This window comes from Perognathus longimembris, chromosome 28 (assembly GCF_023159225.1).
Source record: "Perognathus longimembris pacificus isolate PPM17 chromosome 28, ASM2315922v1, whole genome shotgun sequence".
Taxonomy (NCBI): Eukaryota; Metazoa; Chordata; class Mammalia; order Rodentia; family Heteromyidae; genus Perognathus; species Perognathus longimembris.
Genome location: NC_063188.1, coordinates 26,140,861 through 26,159,642, shown reverse-complemented (window position 1 = coordinate 26,159,642; position 18,782 = coordinate 26,140,861). Strand labels below are relative to the sequence as shown.

Below are 18,782 nucleotides of genomic sequence, written 5' to 3'. Positions count from 1 at the left end.
AAGAGAATAATAAAGAGAACAGCAATAATAAATTCCTATAACAAGTTCTTTCCGTGTGTGTGTCTGTCTGTCTGTCTGTCTGTCTCTCTCTCTCTCTCTCTCTCTCTCTCTCTCTCTCTCTCTGTCTCTCTCTCTCTCTCTCTGACTGACTCAAACACAATCACTGCAATATCTTGAAAAATCAATCTGATGCCTGGCATGATGGTGCATGCCTACAATCCCAGCTATGTGGAAAGCACAGCTAGGAGGATAGAGGTCTAAGGCCGCCCCAGGCAAAGACTCAAGACATACTTGAAAAGGCAAAATGGTAGCGCACCTTCCTAGCCAGCTGCTTAAGGCTCTGATTTTAACCTCCAGTACTGAGAGAGAGAGAGAGAGAGAGAGAGAGAGAGAGAGAGAGAGAGAGAGAGAGAGAGAGAGAGAAAACAACAGAGACAGTCATTCTCATAACTAAGATAGTCAACACACAGGTAATACATACTTCATGAATACAATGAAATGGTTCAAGTCTTGAGCAGTACAGGGCAAGATGATGCCACATTACTAAGAATGGTGTGAATTTAAAATGTGAATAACAAGTAGGACAAGAAATGTATTCACAACCTTACATATGTAACTATAACCCATCTGTACATCACCTTGACAATAAAATTAAAGTTTGAAATGTAAATTATTTCTAGAGTTTTTCAAATAATACTTTTAGACTGCAATTAACAATGACTAATGAAAAATATTCAAAGTGAAACTGGTCAAGACATTGTACTTAAGAAACATATAGGTTCACTTCTTTTAGCTGTTTTTGTCTTACCAATTACATCTTTCCATGTATAGTCCATGTATACATCCTCATGTATACCTATGTGCTTTAATAATGAATCTGTTTCTGTGGATTAAAAATAGAAATGCTGTGCAAACCCCAAATAGGATTAATTTAAAGGAATCTACTGTAAAACACAGCATACTTAAACTTTCTGAGATTATTAACAAAACTGTCATAATAGCACCAAGAAAGAAATTACACCTTGCTTTTTAATTGAGGGGGAAAGCATCTCTATAACAGCAGATTTTTCATCCCAAACCATGGAAGCTATAAGTGGGGACACAAGATTTTTCAAATACTGAGAAAAAAGAACTACCAATGAAAATATCCTTCAGAAATGATTGAGGGTCAAGGCATTCTCAGAAAGAAAACTAAGCATTCATTGCCAGTAAAACTACCCTGAAAGAAGAACTTCAGAAAGTGCTATAATCTGGAAAGAAATGATAAGAACATGATGAGAAAAACACATATGTATACAACAAACTTTCCTTCTTTCCATTCTTGGGAAAGATTCCTTGAAATTGTTGGTAATTATGAAACAATTCTATATCTTTATTGTGGATGTGGTTACACAAATAGATAATATGATAAAATTACATTAAAATTATATACACATTGTATCAATGTCAGTGTCTTGGATATGATAATATACTGTAGTTATAAATTCAAATAGCTATGCAAACCCAAAAAAGGATTAGCTCAAATAAATTCCTGGAAGAAACTAGATAAAGGGTATACAGGTCCTCTTTTACTATCTTTGCAAGTTCACAATTATGTAATAAAGTTTATGATGTTTAATTAGCATTTCATATAATATACAGAAAGGACATATACTATTGTATATTGAACAATTTTTATTACCTCTTACACTGGTAATTGTTTTAGGACGTTCAATTAGGAAATCAACCAGATTGGGAAGTAGAACATTTTTCAATAAGTTTAAACTAGGAAATCCTAAGAACTGATTTAATTTCTAAATGATGCATTCAATATGTTTGCCCTGAAATATTAAGATTTCTGATATGACACAAAAATGACTTGTTCCTGTTACAGATTTTTGTTATACAGGAATATATGCTGTGCTTTATCCGACTTTGTAACAGAGTAAGAAAAATGAAATGAAGAAAAAATGAAATTTTTATTGAAGTTCACTTCACTTTTCAAAAGCTTACCTAAAATTAGCTTTAGGTAAATTACATTATGTTGAAGCACAAAGATGTTCTAGAATGGATAGTATGCATTTCATTGTACATCATCTCAAGCAAATACTTGTGCATCACGTTTTCTAAAAAAAATGATTCAACAAATATGCCAGACTCAAATCAATGTTAATTAAATCAGTATTAATTTACATGGAATTTCTTATAATTCTTAGGAGAAAAATAAATGATAACAAAAACTATTAGAACACAGGCCTTTTAAATTGTAAATATCAGTATGTTTCTACAGTACTGGATAAAAGGAAAACAGAAAATACAGCTTTGAAACTTTAAACTTAGATTCCATAAGCTTGTGTTAATGCTATCCAATGTGCCCCTCTCAGATGCAAAAATGTAGTGCCTTTAAGGAAGTTCACTCATCACTGCTCATACAAATAAGCTGCATTATATACATAACAAAACTTGATCTCTGTGCTTATGTGTTTATTGTTTTTTTATACTTGGTCAGAATTTAAGGTCCTCTTCATGCTTTACCTTCTTAGATGAAAATTAATGTAATGTAGAGCCTGCTTATTCTCTTTGTGTTTTGTACTAAATCAGTGTTGTTCTTGAATAAAATGACTTCCAAATGTATCAGGAAGGTTCATGCTTTTCTTCATGCTAATTTGTCTAGTCTCAGAATCACTGGAAAAGTAGCACATGCTAATACCGCAGCTGCTACCATGTTCTCAATTACTTAAGGAATTTTACACTTTATTGGCATAACAGGAGACTTTATGCAATTGTCTACACTATATCATGACTAATACATGCATATTACTAATATTACAAACTTGTTGTTTGGGCTTACTTTTTCATTAAGAAAAATTCTGACATTGTTATGTTAACTATTATGGAAATTGGTGATATATCATGATTTTACCTTTGAGAAAAAGCTTGAGAAAAAAATGGAGTCTTAAGGGCTCTAATCCCATCAATGGATTAAAGGGCTACTGGGAGATAATAAAACTTTGGAAGTGAGTAGATCATTGTGGAAGGCATTTTTCTCTCTAGTTGCTTTCTTTCTCTTTGCTTCTGCCATGATATTCAGCTTCACCTCTAGACAAAAGCAATGGAGCCAGGCAACCACAGACTAAACCTCTGAATCAGCAAGCTAAAACAAATCATCTCTCCTACAGACCGCTTATCTCAGGTATTTTGTCATAGCTACAGAAAGCTAAAAAGTTTGAAGTTTTATCCTGGAACAAATGTATAGCCAATGTTTTAGAGATGGTAGCTCCAAATAGATTACATTTTTAAGGTTTACATTAAAGCCGATGCATAGCAGGAGTTCTTGGTTATTTTCTAATATAGGTTTTTCTCTTAAACAATATTTTTTGCTGGGCATAGTCATGAGTGAAGGGCAATGTTTTCCAGCCTCCTTTGTAAGCTAGATGTCTCCATAAGACTAAGTTCTGGCCAGTGAAATATAGAACTGTGATATGTGCAAACACTTTAAGTTATAACCTTAAATGGAGGGAGTGTATTTTCTTCTGCTCCTTTCCAATTCTTTTGGATGCAATGTTCTTAGAGAACCACAAAGAGTAAACAGAGTACTCCAGTTACTTCATAGGATGAAGGTAGAACTTGACCCTATTTCTCACTGCATTTCCAAATACCTCACTCACAGAAATACTTAATCTTGTTCAATAAATTTATATATAAAATCTTTTACTTCCTCTCAAAAAAATAAGGTCAGGTCCTACATAGTAAGGGTAATTAAAATAGTTTCTTCTATCTGAAAGTAAAGTAGATCTAGCTATAAAACTTGTAGTTATAGCTAATCCACATATATAGTCCTCATAAACCATTTCAGACTCTAAACCATTTTAGGCACTAATTTAAGCAGAAAATCAAACTACTAGAAAACAAATAATTAATTACTATGTTGTAACTGATTCATTTTTAAATAAATATTTTTGTGACACAACAATACACATGCTAAATCCGTCTTTCTAGTTGCCTTGATTGGGGGATTTTGTTTTGTTTTGTTTGCAGAGCTAAGGACCAAACTCAGGGCCTTTACCCTTGCACTGAGCTAAATACCCAACCCCTGAATTCTTCTTTCTAAATGATAAACTTTCTCAGTTGGAATAGCCATCGATGTGAGCACTTTGGCTTGCCTTAAGTGATCAGGTATCCAACCCCTTTTTATACAGCATATCACAACTGCTTAATAAATCAAATCTAGCCATGAAAACAAGCAGCAGCATAATACATAGACCAATAGTTTTAAGTCCAAGTGTCTTTAAAAAATAACATCCAACTTCACAACACCTGATTCCTGACTCCAGGAGGCATCAACTACCTTGGTGATAAAGCTGCACTTCCATTTATTTACTACAAAGAAACACTAATTAATTTGTCCTCTTCTAGTGAAAACAGAGCCAAACCATTGCTTTCTATTCTACCCAGCAGCTGTCACCACACCTCTCTGCCACACACAGCAGAGAATTCATCTAAGGCAATAACAACTACATGAGAGTTACAGCAAATCACTTCGGGTGAAACAAGTCTAACTGAAAATTTGACCTCAGAGTAGAAACTCAAATACATAATAGATAGGGTAACATTTCAAAATAAAGTAAAAGTAGGCAAAATCAAAGATAATTTAAAAAACACAACCTAAGAATCAGTCATTTCAAAAGACACTGATGTTATTTAGGATATCTGATTAACTCTGTGATTTTTTTTTAATAATGAAAAGTAAATAGCAGTTCCTCAGCCTGAAAACAAACACGAACTGCAACTAATGACTTTAATTAAAACCTAGAAAAAAGGCTGCTGCCCCTATAACTCACTCACACACACACATACAGAGAGAGAGAGAGACAGACAGACAGACAGACAGAGACAGAGAGAGACAGAGACAGAGACAGAGACAGAGAGATCGACCATTGGCTGAAATGCAGTTCTTGACTACCATACTAACTGTATATTTTTGTGAAACCTAAGTAGCTGAAAATTAATTTAAATCCAACTATTTCAAAAGATCTGTATACAGTGCCATGGTATAAATACTACATTTTCAATAATACACCATTCCAATACTTTATCTCAAACAAAGAAGAGGGAAGGTTGTATTTATATCAACAACCTATCCACGAGTAACCTACATCAGGTATAATCCTAGACATACTAACAAATGTTAGTGTGTGCCCATAAAATTCTCAAGTAATTCTTGTTCTAGCCTGCTATAAAGAACACAGAGCTACAAATAAGTATCCAGTCACACTAGTGACTTTAACAGTTTGAGGACTGACATATATTTATTTTCCACATTTTTATTAGTATCAATTGGTTATGCAAAAGGGGTTCATTTTTACATGTCCTTATGTGAATACAATGCACCTTGGTTAGACTTAACCCTGTCCATCACAACAGTTTGGTCTTAAAATAAAAGTCTGACTTAGATTTATTTACTAATATTCTCAATATCTTATGACAAATACATAATGAGCAAACTTATATAATCAATTTGGATTGAGAATTCAAAATTAGATAAATAAATAATCCTCTGAAAAACTGACTAGATAATCCTCAAATCCATTGGTCAGCATGAAATTAAAAAGAGCCTTCCTTGACAACGATTTGGTTGTAAATTGAACAAAAACTAGCATTAATATTCAAATTCCACATCTTGAAGATCTAGACAGGGAAGTAGCAGTACCAGCAGACAATATAGTTCCATCCCTTTCATTGCTGTATTTGTTTCAAAACATGTTTTTTTTCCTTTGGAGGGAAGCTAATGCAACAAATCTAAAATTGACTCTGGTGATGGTGGCAGAACTCAGTGAATAGACTAAAACTCATTGGTTTGTACACTCTACGTGGGTGAATTGTAGGATATGTCAATTATTATATTTTTTAAAGCACAGGTGTCTGAAGTCAAATATTGCACACCAAAACAGATCTCTAATAGTCAATATAAGGTATTCTCAATCTTATTTACCCTTTGCCTTTTGTCTTTCAAAATAACCAGCTGTGTACATACAATACTGACCTGCACAAAGGGCGGGGGAGAGGTTTGGGCATTAAAATACTCATAAATAGTTTTCAATAAGACCCTTTTCAAAAGTGCCTTCTTCAAAGTATCTAGATACCACTCTCCTGTGATCATTTCTTTTTGTATTTCCAGAATCTCTTTTCTAATATTCCTTTTTGTTAAGCTATCATGTTCTCTTACACAATGCCATTTGCCAGAGATAGAATGAAAGGATATGTTGTGGTTAAAAGCACAGAATCAAAAAACAGACTGCAGAGCTGGGAATATGGCCTAGTGGCAAGAGAGCTTGCCTCATATACATGAAGCCCTGGGTTCCATTCCTCAACACCACATAAACAGAAAAAGCCAGAAGTGGTGCTGTGGCTCAAGTGGTAGAGTGCTAGCCTTGAGCAAAAAGAAGCCAGGGACAATGCTTAGGCCCTGAGTCCAAGCCCCAGGACTGGCAAAAAAAAAAAAAAAAAACAGACTGCATGGATTTATCTCTAGCTCTTTGGCTTATTAGAGGTAAAACTTTGGGAAAGTTATCTAAACTTCCCTGTGCCTTGGTTTCTTCATCTGTCATTGAGGAAAATAACAGCCCCTACCTAGTCATATTGTGATGCTTTAAATGTATGGATGCATAGAAAATATTTGGGATGGCATCAGATTCATGGTGAGTGTTGTAATAATCTGGTATTATTGGTATTTATATTATTATCAGCTGACAAAGTTACCTAATATTCTGGGCTGCCCCTGGCTAGGTTGTACGATGTATCCAAGCAGAAAAATAAATATTTTCCTCTTCCCAGTAGAGTTCTTTACACATAAGTGCTCAACCAATGCCTATTCTTGGCTGTTTAAATGAATGTTGCACCTGTATGATCACAAGCACAGAGAAAACTCCTTAATACAAAATTAGTTTTAATAAGCATAATATGTGCAAGAAAGTGTATGGGTATAGTTATAATCATGGCGATCTCTACTAGCGATGTTTTGGTTACTATTAATTGAAAGGCTGAAAATATTAAAGGACCCTTTGACCTAAAGAGATTTTTTTACTATTACAAAAGCAATGAGTTAGAAACCAAGAGTATTGTACTGTTGACTTCATTTCACTCACAGCAAATTACTTAAATTCACTGTGCATACTCCATAAGAATAAATAAAATAACAACGCTTCAAAAGAAAGATGCACTATAAATAATGGGAACTACCTAGAACACATAAGCTAATCACCTAAGGAGGGAATAAGTTTAAAATTTCTAAAAATCCTTCTTCCTTGCAGTGTTGGGGATCAAATCCAAGGCTTCATACTTCTTAAGAAGGTGCTCTGAAATAATATTTTCAGGGAAATGGATGGACCTAGAACAAAACATGCTAAGTGAGGTAAGCTAAGCTCAGAGAGACAACCCATGCATGTTTTCTCTCATATGAAGAAGCTAGATCTAAACTACATGATAAATTATACAGGACTCTAGACAGTCACACACAATGAGACCAAAGGAGGACAGTCTTTGGGGAGAAATACAAAGGCACAAGGCCCTTGCACCTCTAAAAAAAATAATATTTATGAAAATTAACTCCAGAAAATGGAACAAGAAGGGTTTTTTCTTTTCTTTTTTTGTTGTTCATTTTTCTGTCTTTGGAGGTATAAGGGGGAGTACAAAAATGGAGGGACATAGGATGAACAAATGCAGCAATGGTACTCAGTAGAAACTATGCTAAAAATGAACTATACAACTTGTGGGTGGGGACTGGAGGGGTAAAACTGGAAGAGAAGGAAGGAACAGGTGACATTGTCCAAAAATAAATGTACTCATTACCTGACTTATGGAACAGTAACCCCTCTATATGTCACCTTTATAACAATAAAAAATAAATGAAATGAAATAAAAATTTTAAAAGAATGTGTTCTGACACTAAGCTATATCCCCAGCCCTAAAAGTATTTTTGACCATTATTTTTTCACCTCCAAATGAAAGTGATATGATCACTATCATGTAATGATGTGTAGTGAGCTAAACTATTCCTGCACTTGGATATATATTACCATAACGACTGTCACGAGAAAAACCTCTGCATATATAGCATATATGATTGCTATGTTACCTGGCTTTTCTCTTTTGTGTCCATAATCAACTTGGTCTCCCCAAGAATAGTCTCTCACGTGTCTGACTTTGGAGCCAAAAGGAATTATGTAGGAGAGCAAGAATGATAGCTTCAACCTAAAATGACAGACAATTGCTCCAAGGCTTGAACATGCTCTAAACAATCAATTTAATTGACTTATCCATTCATTTATCAATAGGTTTGTATCATTTCTTAAGGTAATATTAGATTTATGCTAGAGTTTGTATGACAAAAGCTTAACCATAACAACATAAAAGGACATTTATACAGAATTAGCCCTTTTCCCAGTGCCTTAATGCTTTGTTTCTTTGGGGATATAGTTAATTTGGAACAACTGGAAATTAGAAAAAAATGAAACCACTCTAATTATCAGAAGATGTTTTCAATGTTTAAAAGTCAACTTTGTTGGAAATGGTAAGTCCTATCTATAATTCCAGCTACTCGGAAGGCAGAGATAGGAGGAGTTAAAGATCAGACAAGATGAAGTTTATGAGACCATATCTCAACAATAAGAAAAGGGCTGGGGCCATCTTCAAGTGGGAGAGCACCCGCCAAGCAAGCATGAGACCTTGAGTTCAATCCCAGCACTTTCATATGCACACACATAAAATAACTACATTTATGTGACAAGAACCGTGCTTAATCCTTATGGGCATTATGTCATTTAATCTTTAAAACAACTAAATCAGATACTACACATCTTAGCCATAAATTCTACTGCCTTCTCACTACATAATACTCAAGGCCCGAACAGAACACTCTTTATCTGTAGATATGTGTGGCCATTATTTAAAAGTAGAATCAAGAAGGAAAATCTACAACTCTCTAATCCTTTTATTGAACAGAAATAACTCCCCCACAAATTAGAATGAGTTTCTTTTAATCACCACCCTTTAGAGCCATTCCCTCATGTTTAAGCACTAACACACCAATACAGCAATGCCAGTCCTTGTGAACTGTGTCTGGCAGGAGACCACAATGAGAAGTGGAACAGCAATAATGAAAATCAGTTGAAAGATTCAGTGTTTGACTCACTCCATTTACTTCCACCCTCTTTCTTTACTTGCCTTCTCCTTTATCTTTCTCATTTTGAGCAAATTAAGCCATTGCTTTGTAACAGCCACTGCTGTTCTATTTTTTAAACCATTACAAATTGTAGAACCCTTTGATCAAACTCAAAGCAAACCTTGACAAGTTTCTTCTAGAACTGAATACTCCAGTGACCAGCAATTAACAAAATACTTTGTATACTGAACATGTTGTAAACATTAAAGTTAGCAAATATGACTTGAAATCAGTGAGCTGGGCAAATGTGCACAGAATAGAGCACACTTTGACCCCATTAATGGTGCTGCTTTAAATTCATGGTCACTGTGTTCTCGTAATCACTCTTCTGAAGATACTACTTGCTTGGTCAACCCGTCACACTCAATCTTGGCTATGACTTACATGATCTACAAGAATCTCAACATATTATAAGATTTAAACTATTATCTGACAGTGTGCACCCTTGAGTTAAAAGGAATTAGGCAACATAGAAAAATATATTAATGCTCATTATTTGTGATAAGACATCGTGAAATTTTAAAGCTATGAAAATACATACCTATTTGACCAAAAGAACAGATGAATAAGGCCTTCTGAGTTTCAGAGTGTCATCCTAAGGTTACCACAGGTGCCCTTGCAAACAGACACTTGCTGGGAAGTTTTAGATTTTACATCAAATTTTCATATGACTATTGCATTTTAAAATACAATGTGTCTGCATTTATTTACATACATTTACATATTTTAAATAAACTACCTATTCACATTCTAAATCTTTGTGTTAAATAGATGCTTTGAGAAAGCACAAGCTTTTTAAAAAAAAAGTTTACAAAAAAGAATGATATTTTCCAATACATTTCCAGTATCTTTTAAGTACGATGATCATCATGTATCAGTAGAGTAACAATATTAGCTCTAAAAACGTGCTTAATGTAGTAAAACTATTTGTGGTATGAAAATATAAAGTCTAACCTTTGAAATTGCAAGGAGAGAGAAAGAGAGAGAGACAGAGACAGAGAGAGAAAGCACATGCTGCTTTACTTTGTATCATACCCTGCCACCTCAGTACATGTGCTCTAGTCTAAAGGAACCCAAAGTTGTAGAAAGGACTCTTTCAGAGAGTCTATTTGTTTAGACTTAGTACAATGCCTGGGATATAATACATATTTAGTATATTTTTGAACAAATTTGTAAAATTATTTCAAGGCTGTCAACTAAAAGAACCTGAGACAAATAATCACTGGCAGTCCACAAAAGTACAAGAATATAGAAAATTCAGGTGAGAAATACACATTGATAAGGGAGAACAATGAAAAGAATACACTTTTAGTTTTGGGAAGAAATGGCTTACCTAGACAATAGGTGGCCAGAGATTAAATACAATTAAAAAGAAATCCATGTAATAAACACTAAGGGAAGTTTTCTTAAATCTTCTTTTGTATAGTTTTTTAATGTTTGCTTAGCTATGACTTAACTTTATTGCTTTTGTATCAGACATGGGACTTGAACTTAAGGCCTGGACACTGTCCCTGAGCTTTTCTGCTCAAGGCTAGTAGTACTCTGCTACTTTGAGCCACAGCTCCACTTCAGTTTCTGGTGGTTAACTTTGTATAGTTTTAATGTTAATGATTTCAAGTTTATAGGAGAAAACATTATAAGATAAACACATAGTTCAATGTAACTGTGGGTGGAAGATTTGTTTTATATCTTTTTTATATATCTTTTTGTTTTGTGGTTCTTGAAGTTGACCACAGGGCCTCTTGCATTCTAAGCCAATGCTTCTACCATTTGAGTCATATCTCCACCTCTTTTTCTTGCATCTCACGCCTTCCAGGGTATGTGCCTAGACAGTGAGTGATCTGCCTACTTTAGGCTTCCTGAGTCTTTCTTACTGGGATCACAGGTACACTCCACCATATTCAGCTTCCTTCCGTGGAGATAGTCTCACAGACTTTTCTGCCCAGGCTGGCCTGGAATCATGTTCCTCCTCATCTGAGCTTCCCTCATATCCTGATATGACAGCATAGGGTACTGTGCCGAATTATTACTTGCAAAAGGGTCTCACAAACTTTTCTGTCTAAAAGAACCCAGAACCATGATCTTCCCATTCTTAGTCTCCAAAGTAGCTAAGGTTAAAGGCATGAGCCACTGGTGCCTAGGTCTTTCTTCTGCTTTTAATATAGAGTTTAATAAATATGTAGCAATTGCAAAGAATGAGTCACGTTAAATAAATTCTTAACTGAATTGCACCCCCCTCCCAAAATCATCTTGTCCCAAATAACCATGGTTTTCTTTAAATAATAAAAGACACACACACACACACACACACACACACACACACACAGAATAAATACTATTAATGTGCTAGTACATAAAACAGTAATAAATGACTTAGGTTCTGGTTCATTTCAATCATGTGACCCTGCCATATCTGTTGTCATATAAGGCCTATACAACAAACCCGCCCTATTCCATAATGTAGTGCAAATAAATCAGCATGTATATACATGGTAATAATCTACATAATAATCACTATGAGTAAGCTATTGGGAAAGATAAAGTAATGTATTTACTGCCCTAATGTCTACTACCCACAGTAACAGCTTCCTACATACAAGGCTTTACTTCAACACTTTCCTGTAAGGTATACAATCCATTATTGGAAAATCACGAGACCAGATGTGATCCAAATTCAAGAATTCTCCACTTTTTATGTCCCCTGTATATACCATATAGTATGTAATGCTCCACTGAGGTCAGTGGCACTATCCTGAAAATGTATGAGTAATTCTACAGCAAAAGCTAATAAAGATTAACATTAGATAGAAAAAGGACCATACAGATCCTCATGTCAATTCAATTCAGTTTTTTTTAACCACTTGAGAGTGTATGACTGACTTATCAATTGACATTTTTATTGGTTCTCAGAGCTTTTTTTTTGTCAGTCCTGGGGCTTGGGACTCAGGGTCTGAGCACTGTCCCTGGCTTCCTTTTGCTCAAGGCTAGCACTCTACCTCTTGAGCCACAGTGCCACTTCCAGATTTTTCGGTTTATGTGGTGCTGAGGAATCAAACCCAGGGCTTCATGCATGCAAGGCAAGCACTGTACCACCTTTCCAGCCTCTCAGCACTTTTGAAATTTTAAAATTGCAAAGATATCTGAGGCCAAGCTAATTCACTTAGTCCTTGTGAGTACCATAAGAGGTATGTTTACCTTTCTCTATGTGACTGAGGTACAGAGAGGTTAACTAACTCACCCAACATCTTACTTAAGCAGTATGTTTTATAATTTCTCACATAAACTGCTTTAAAACACGATATAGATAGATGAAAGATAACACAGTATTAAATAATAAAGGTATCCCCCAAATAATAGAAACATCTCTTAGTATAAACAACTGAGTCGCTAGATTGTATTTATCCTCTGCAAAACACTGTTTAGGTTTCATTGAGGAATCCTTTCAGGAAATGACCTTCCACAGGAAAAGACTCTTCAATTGTTTCCCATTGTTCTGAGAATCAAATCAAATTCTTTATCAGTACCTTCAGGTATTCCTTATCTATTATCTGACTCCTTCTAAACTCTTTAACACCTTCTTTAACTACTATCCCACCCAGTTCACTAGGATCTCACCACACTGGCTTTTGTGGGGGAGGGGGTGTAATAGTACGTTTTAACTCTAGGACTTATGCTTGCTCATACTTGCTCTGCTGGCACTCTATCACTTGAGCCATACCTCTACTCCTGCTTTTTGCTAGTTGTTTTGGAGTGTAAGTCTAGCACACGTTTGTGCCCAGGCTGACTCCAAGCAAAGACCCTAAATCTCAGCCTCCTGAGTAGCTAGGATGGTAGTCATGAGCCACCAGCACTAGGTTCTTTCTGTTCCCCTTGAACATCAAGTATGTTTACCTGCCTCAAGACCTGGGCTTTTACTCTTCTCTCTGGTAAGAATACTCTTTGATTATGTTCTTGACAAGGTTGACCCCTTCTATCTTCTCTTTCAGGTCTCTGCTCAAACATTACCTTCTCTGAGAGGCTGTATTTGTCTGGGTTCTCCAGACACAGAGAAATGGCATGTGCATATAGATATATGAGTGGATTTATTAAGAGAAATGGCTCACAAAATCCTGGCATTAGAGGAGTCCTATGATAGGTCATCTTCAGGCTGCAGCCTAGATGCTGGTAGTGCAGTTCAGTCTAAGTCTAAAGGTGTGAGAACCAGGAAAGCTAACTGAACTCTCAGTTTGACAAAGACCAAATGCACAAGAAACTGAAGAGCTGCTGATCTAAATCTTGGAACCCAAGACTAAAGGCTAGCATGCTCTGACATCCAAGGCAAGAGGGAAAGAATCTCACCTGTCTGTGGAAGAGACTAATTGGCCTTAGGTATTTGCTCTCTCTCCAGCCAATAGGATGATGTACCTCCATGGAGGAAGGGGAGGGCAAATAGCTGTGAATCTTCTCCTAGTCCACTCAGAATTTACAAAGTAATCCTGGAAACATTTTCACAGACACACTTAAAACAATGTTTTACTGAGTTTCTCAGAATTCCTTTATCTGGAAGTTGACATCTAAAATTACCAACCACTGAGGCCTTTCCTAACCATCTTTGCTAAAGTAAGTCCTTTCTAGTTTTCCGTACCACATACCCCTATTTATTTCTTCATTGTTTTTCTACAATCCATACAGATCTTCTTCAGATGTTTACTTGTTTATTATCATCTGGTATAGTACAAACACTATGATAGCCCATGAGTAAATGTCATGCTTATGAATTTTTATTATTTTGCATAGTGTATGGCTTTGGACGTGAAAGGCACTCAAAAGATTTTATTAAAATGAATTATTGGGCTGGGAATGTGGCCTAGTGGCAGAGTGCTTGCCTAGCATACTGAAGCCCTGAGTTCAATTCCTCAGTACCACATATATAGAAAAATCCAGAGGTGGCGCTGTGGCTCAAGTGGTAGAGTGCTAGCCTTGAACACAAAGAAGCCAGGGACAGTGTCCAGGACCTGAGTTCAAGCCCCAGGACTAGAAAAAAAGAAAGAATTACTATGTGAATGAAAGTACTTTAAGCCCTGATTATTAGGATTATATCTAAACTGAGAGAGCCAATTTTTCTCATTTTTGTTTTTGTTTAGTGTTTTTCATTTTTCCACAACCTTTCTATAGATTTTCTCAAATGTATGACTCCTGCCAAACTGATAGACAAAATAGAATCAGTCCAGTATACTTAAGAAATAAAAATATACAAAATGTTTTAGTAGTATATTAAACATAAAAAATCAAACAATTTGACAATTGGTTAGTCTTTTTTCTCTACTATAAGTTGAATTACATAAACAGCTTTTAAATATAAAGAAAATGATATCTATGTATGTATTTGTATATGTATGTATAAAATCTAATATAAGGCTATAGTTACATTTAGTAACATCAGAAATATCCAGTCTGATCATCTCTAAGCTTTACCAGAAGGGCTACCAGGTACATACTGAGGATTCACAGCAAAAGTTTACAGCTAACTCAATCCACCTTTTTTTCTCCCAGGAAAACATAGTCTTACTATATAATCATATTGGTGGTGAGCTCACTTTACAACCAGTATTGATAATTATCTCAAAGGGAGGAAAAACAAAATTATATCTTTGAAGAAGTAGCAAGAGTGAGTTACCAAAAACAATTAGACTATAAATGGTGGGTCTATTAGAATAAGTGCCCATAGTATATTTTTTTAACCTCTCTGTACATCACTTTGACAATAAATAAGAGAAAAAAATAAAGAAATACAAAAAATAGAACAAAAGTGACCGTAAGGATTTACCAAATGAAAAAAAAATTACCAAGTGAACGGGGAAACAAAATATCATCATGATATGTTACCTAACTGATAATCAATCATCTTTACTGAACTTATGAAAATTACTTTCTTCAGAATTAAACTCCATAGAAGCACACTACATAGTCTAAAATGTGCTTATTAAAATGGCAGGTTAAGGAAGAGTGATAGAAGGGGAGAGATTGATTGGAATCCAATGTAAAAATGTGGAAATGTAACAATGAAATATTCCCTAATGTTACTAATGTAAGATAATAAAGATTTATTTTTCTACTTTAAAAATTGCATTATTTGGGGCTGGGGATATAGCCTAGTGGCAAGAGTGCCTGCCTCGGATACACGAGGCCCTAGGTTCGATTCCCCAGCACCACATATACAGAAAACGGCCAGAAGCGGCGCTGTGGCTCAAGTGGCAGAGTGCTAGCCTTGAGCGGGAAGAAGCCAGGGACAGTGCTCAGGCCCTGAGTTCAAGGCCCAGGACTGGCCAAAAAAAAAAAATTGCATTATTTGCCTGCCATCAGCGTCTCATTTTTGTAATCCTCACTACTCAGGATATTGAGATCTGAAGTTCATGTTTAAAGGCAGCCAGGGTAGGAAAGTCTGTGATACTCTTATCTCCAAATAACCACCAAAAACTCGGAAGTGAAGCGCCAGCTCAAGTGATAGCATGCTAGCATTGAGCAAAAAAAAAAAAAAGCTTAGGCACAGCACCCAGGCCTTGAGTTCAAGCTCCAGGGCTGGCACATTAAAAAATTATATCATTGCTATTGCAGCAGAAACTATTCTTACTGTTTCACTGCCAAAATGAGTGCTACCAGTACAGTGAAATTTACTCACTATCTTCTTTCCAACTTAACTTCTTTGGAGACTGCTTCCAGTTAATGCACAGTCTTAGCAATGGTAACACACTAGTCACATACTTAGCAAACAAATCTATGACTGTTAAGTCTAAAGATATCAATGGAACTTGCAGTTAATGGAGCCAGTATTTTTAGACCTAAAATGATGTCATAAGTGCTTAATCCATTTTTCTCAGTTTTCAAGTTTGAGCACTAGATGTAAATAATTTCCAAAAAAACACAGCTGTGAACGTCAGCACGCGGTAGTTCACTGGTATCTGCCTCTGCTTTCAGCTTCTCCATTCAATTTTCTTCACTCAATAATTAGAGCATGGAAGGGAGCAATGGTACATCGGTATGAAAAAAGTAACAAGGCAACTGCATGGAGAGAAAGTAACATAGCTAGCAGTAAGGGGTTTTCTGAGTAAGAACTATGAGCTTCTAAAATGTTGCTTGTGGAGAGTATATATAAATAGGAAATGTATAGGAAACTGTGACTTCCTACAATATGCTGTAAACCAACTGTAAAACTGGGATGGGGAGGGAATTGGGAAGGGGGGAAGGTGAGAGAAAAATGAGGGAGGAGGTAATAAGTTTGATAAGAAATGTACTCACTGTCCGAAATCTTAAACTGCAACCCCTGTGTACATCACTTTGATAATAAATAAATAAATAAAATTAGAAAGCAGACTTAGGAATGAAGGAAACACCTACAGAGGGGGGAAAAAAAGAAATTGCGGCTTCTTTAAAAAGAAAGAAAAAGGCAGGTGTCCTCCCAACAGAAGCTGTTCTAAACCCCAGAGTCTCTCAGTTCCCATTAAATATGCTTAATAAGCAGTTTATGCTAACTTGAGTGACTTTTCTGAAACCACCAAGGTCCTCTAACTACATCAAAATGAGAAACATCGTGATTTACAGACGGAGAAATGGAGCCAGGCATTAGAAATCCCACCAATCCATTCTCCCACAAGCCTGCTCAGGGAGGTTTAGGGCTATGTACGAGGATTACATACAAACACAAAGACACACATTTTAAGTAGCTATGGTTGTTGGACTCGGTTATTGAAAGCTAGAAACTTTAAAGCTCCTTAGCGGATATTTGTAGTAGAGGATATGTAATAGTAATTCTCAGTAACCGGTGGACTAAAAAACGAGAAGTCTCTAAGGGGAGGGGGTGGGAATCATTAGTCAAGTGTGATTAAACCCAAAACGCCAAAGACATTCAGAGCTGAAGATGTCCGGAACTAAGTGAAAAGCTTGGAGGAAAACTCCCGAGAGGGGGAGTTGGCAGCACAATCTCCCAACTTAGAAGGTTCTGAAGGAGAGATGGGTTAGGGAGCACAAAGTAGAAAGTGTGAGAGGGGAAGGGACAGCCGTGCTGTGCCAGACAGATGGATCCCAGACTAGTAGAGCAACGACAGAGAAGCCAGGAGAAGAGCTTGGAGAGATGACAAAGAAGCCCAGGAAAAAGTAGGCACTGGCGAGGGTTCTAGAAGAACTCACGCATGTGGTCAAACCAAGAGGGGCATAGAGATGCAGAGGTGCTGAGATTGGGGTGCACACAAGCACTGGAGCAATGGCGGGGTGGGAGGGAAGGGGGATACAAGAAGTGAGGCTAGTTCCCTGCCGAACTGTCCCTGATGCACACAGCAACTCCAAGTGTAGCCCCCCTGCGCGACTCGGGTCCCGGAGGCGCGCAGAGCGGCTGCTGCAGCCTCGGGGACTTCCCGATCCTGCCTCACCTGCTCGGCCACGTCCCCAGCTCCCTGCCGCTGCTGCTCGGCCACCCGCGGCTGCGCTCCAGCGGCCGTAGAGGGGAGCGAGTGGTGTGGTGCTGTTGGGGCTCCTTTCCTGCTGCGAGGTCCCGGCACCCGCACCTCTGCACCCCCTGATTGCCCTGGCCACTTCGCCCAGTCGGCGCGCACGCACAGGATCGCTGCTCCAGTGATTTTCAAAAGTCCCCGTGGCAGGCTTCGCTGGGAACAGAAGCTGAGCAGCAACAGCGGCGGCGGCGGCGGCAGCAGCGGCCACAGCGGAGGAGCCTCTGCCTGACCTCAGCAGGGGGTGGGGAGCTGAGGGAGGGGAGCCCAGCTGGGGAGGGGAGGGAGCTGGAGTGGTGGGAGGGAGCGCACGGGAGGGCGGGGGAAACATGGCGGCGGGGGGGGGGGGGTTGGGGGACGGTTAGTCCTGGCGGCGCCTGCGCGTGGGAGGGAGGCCTGGGGAGCTGGGGCTAGGAGTGTGTGAGGGACCGTGTGGAACTCCTCCGCCAATGCGTGGCCAGGCTGCTCCCGGAAGCAGGATGACCGCCAAGTGGCCCTTACGCCTTAGAAACCAGGACACTTGGGTGGGAGCCCACATGGCTTCTGGGGCCCCAAAATCAGAAGTGAAAACTGTCAAGTGGCCAGGGACAACAATGCAAGAAGCCCCGAGTTAGCCACGCCAAGAGGTCACTTAGGCAGGCAGCTAGCCATGACTTTGACCTCCTGTATACTTACCGCACAGTGGGGGGGAGGGGGGGCAGGTAAAGAAGGTACTGAAAACTGGTGTCACTTCATCCTCGATGGGACTCCTGTCCCAAAATACTCCTTGCCCCACGCTGTCCTTCCAGCTACCAGTTCATCACTCTTACAGCAAGCAGACTGGTTCAGTCCCTCCTGGAGTACAAAGTAACCATAACGGAGACTAACTACAAATCCAACAGCCTGACATTTTTTCCCTGTCTACTGTTAGCCAAGCACTGAACTACCAACTTACTAAACTCATAGAGACTCTACCAACTATACACGACCATCTCCATTTTCCAATCACAACACTGAGGCAAAATGATGAACCAATTTACCTAGATTTAAAAAAAAATGACTTGGTAGCAGAGCAGGACTTAGGATCCCCAACAGTGTGATTCTGGCATCTCCAACTCATAAAG

General features: G+C 37.8%; 1 protein-coding gene across 2 annotated transcripts in view; it reads right to left on the bottom strand.

Annotated features, from left to right (window-relative positions):
- Klhl13 (kelch like family member 13) overlaps positions 1–17,914 on the bottom strand; it is a 165,740-nt gene extending 147,826 nt beyond the window's left edge. For both annotated transcript variants that reach the window (XM_048336035.1, XM_048336038.1), the window contains exon 1: positions 17,602–17,914. The gene's annotated coding sequence lies outside the window, so the exon portion shown is untranslated. The remainder of the gene's footprint in view (positions 1–17,601) is intronic.
- Positions 17,915–18,782: the final 868 nt, after the last annotated feature.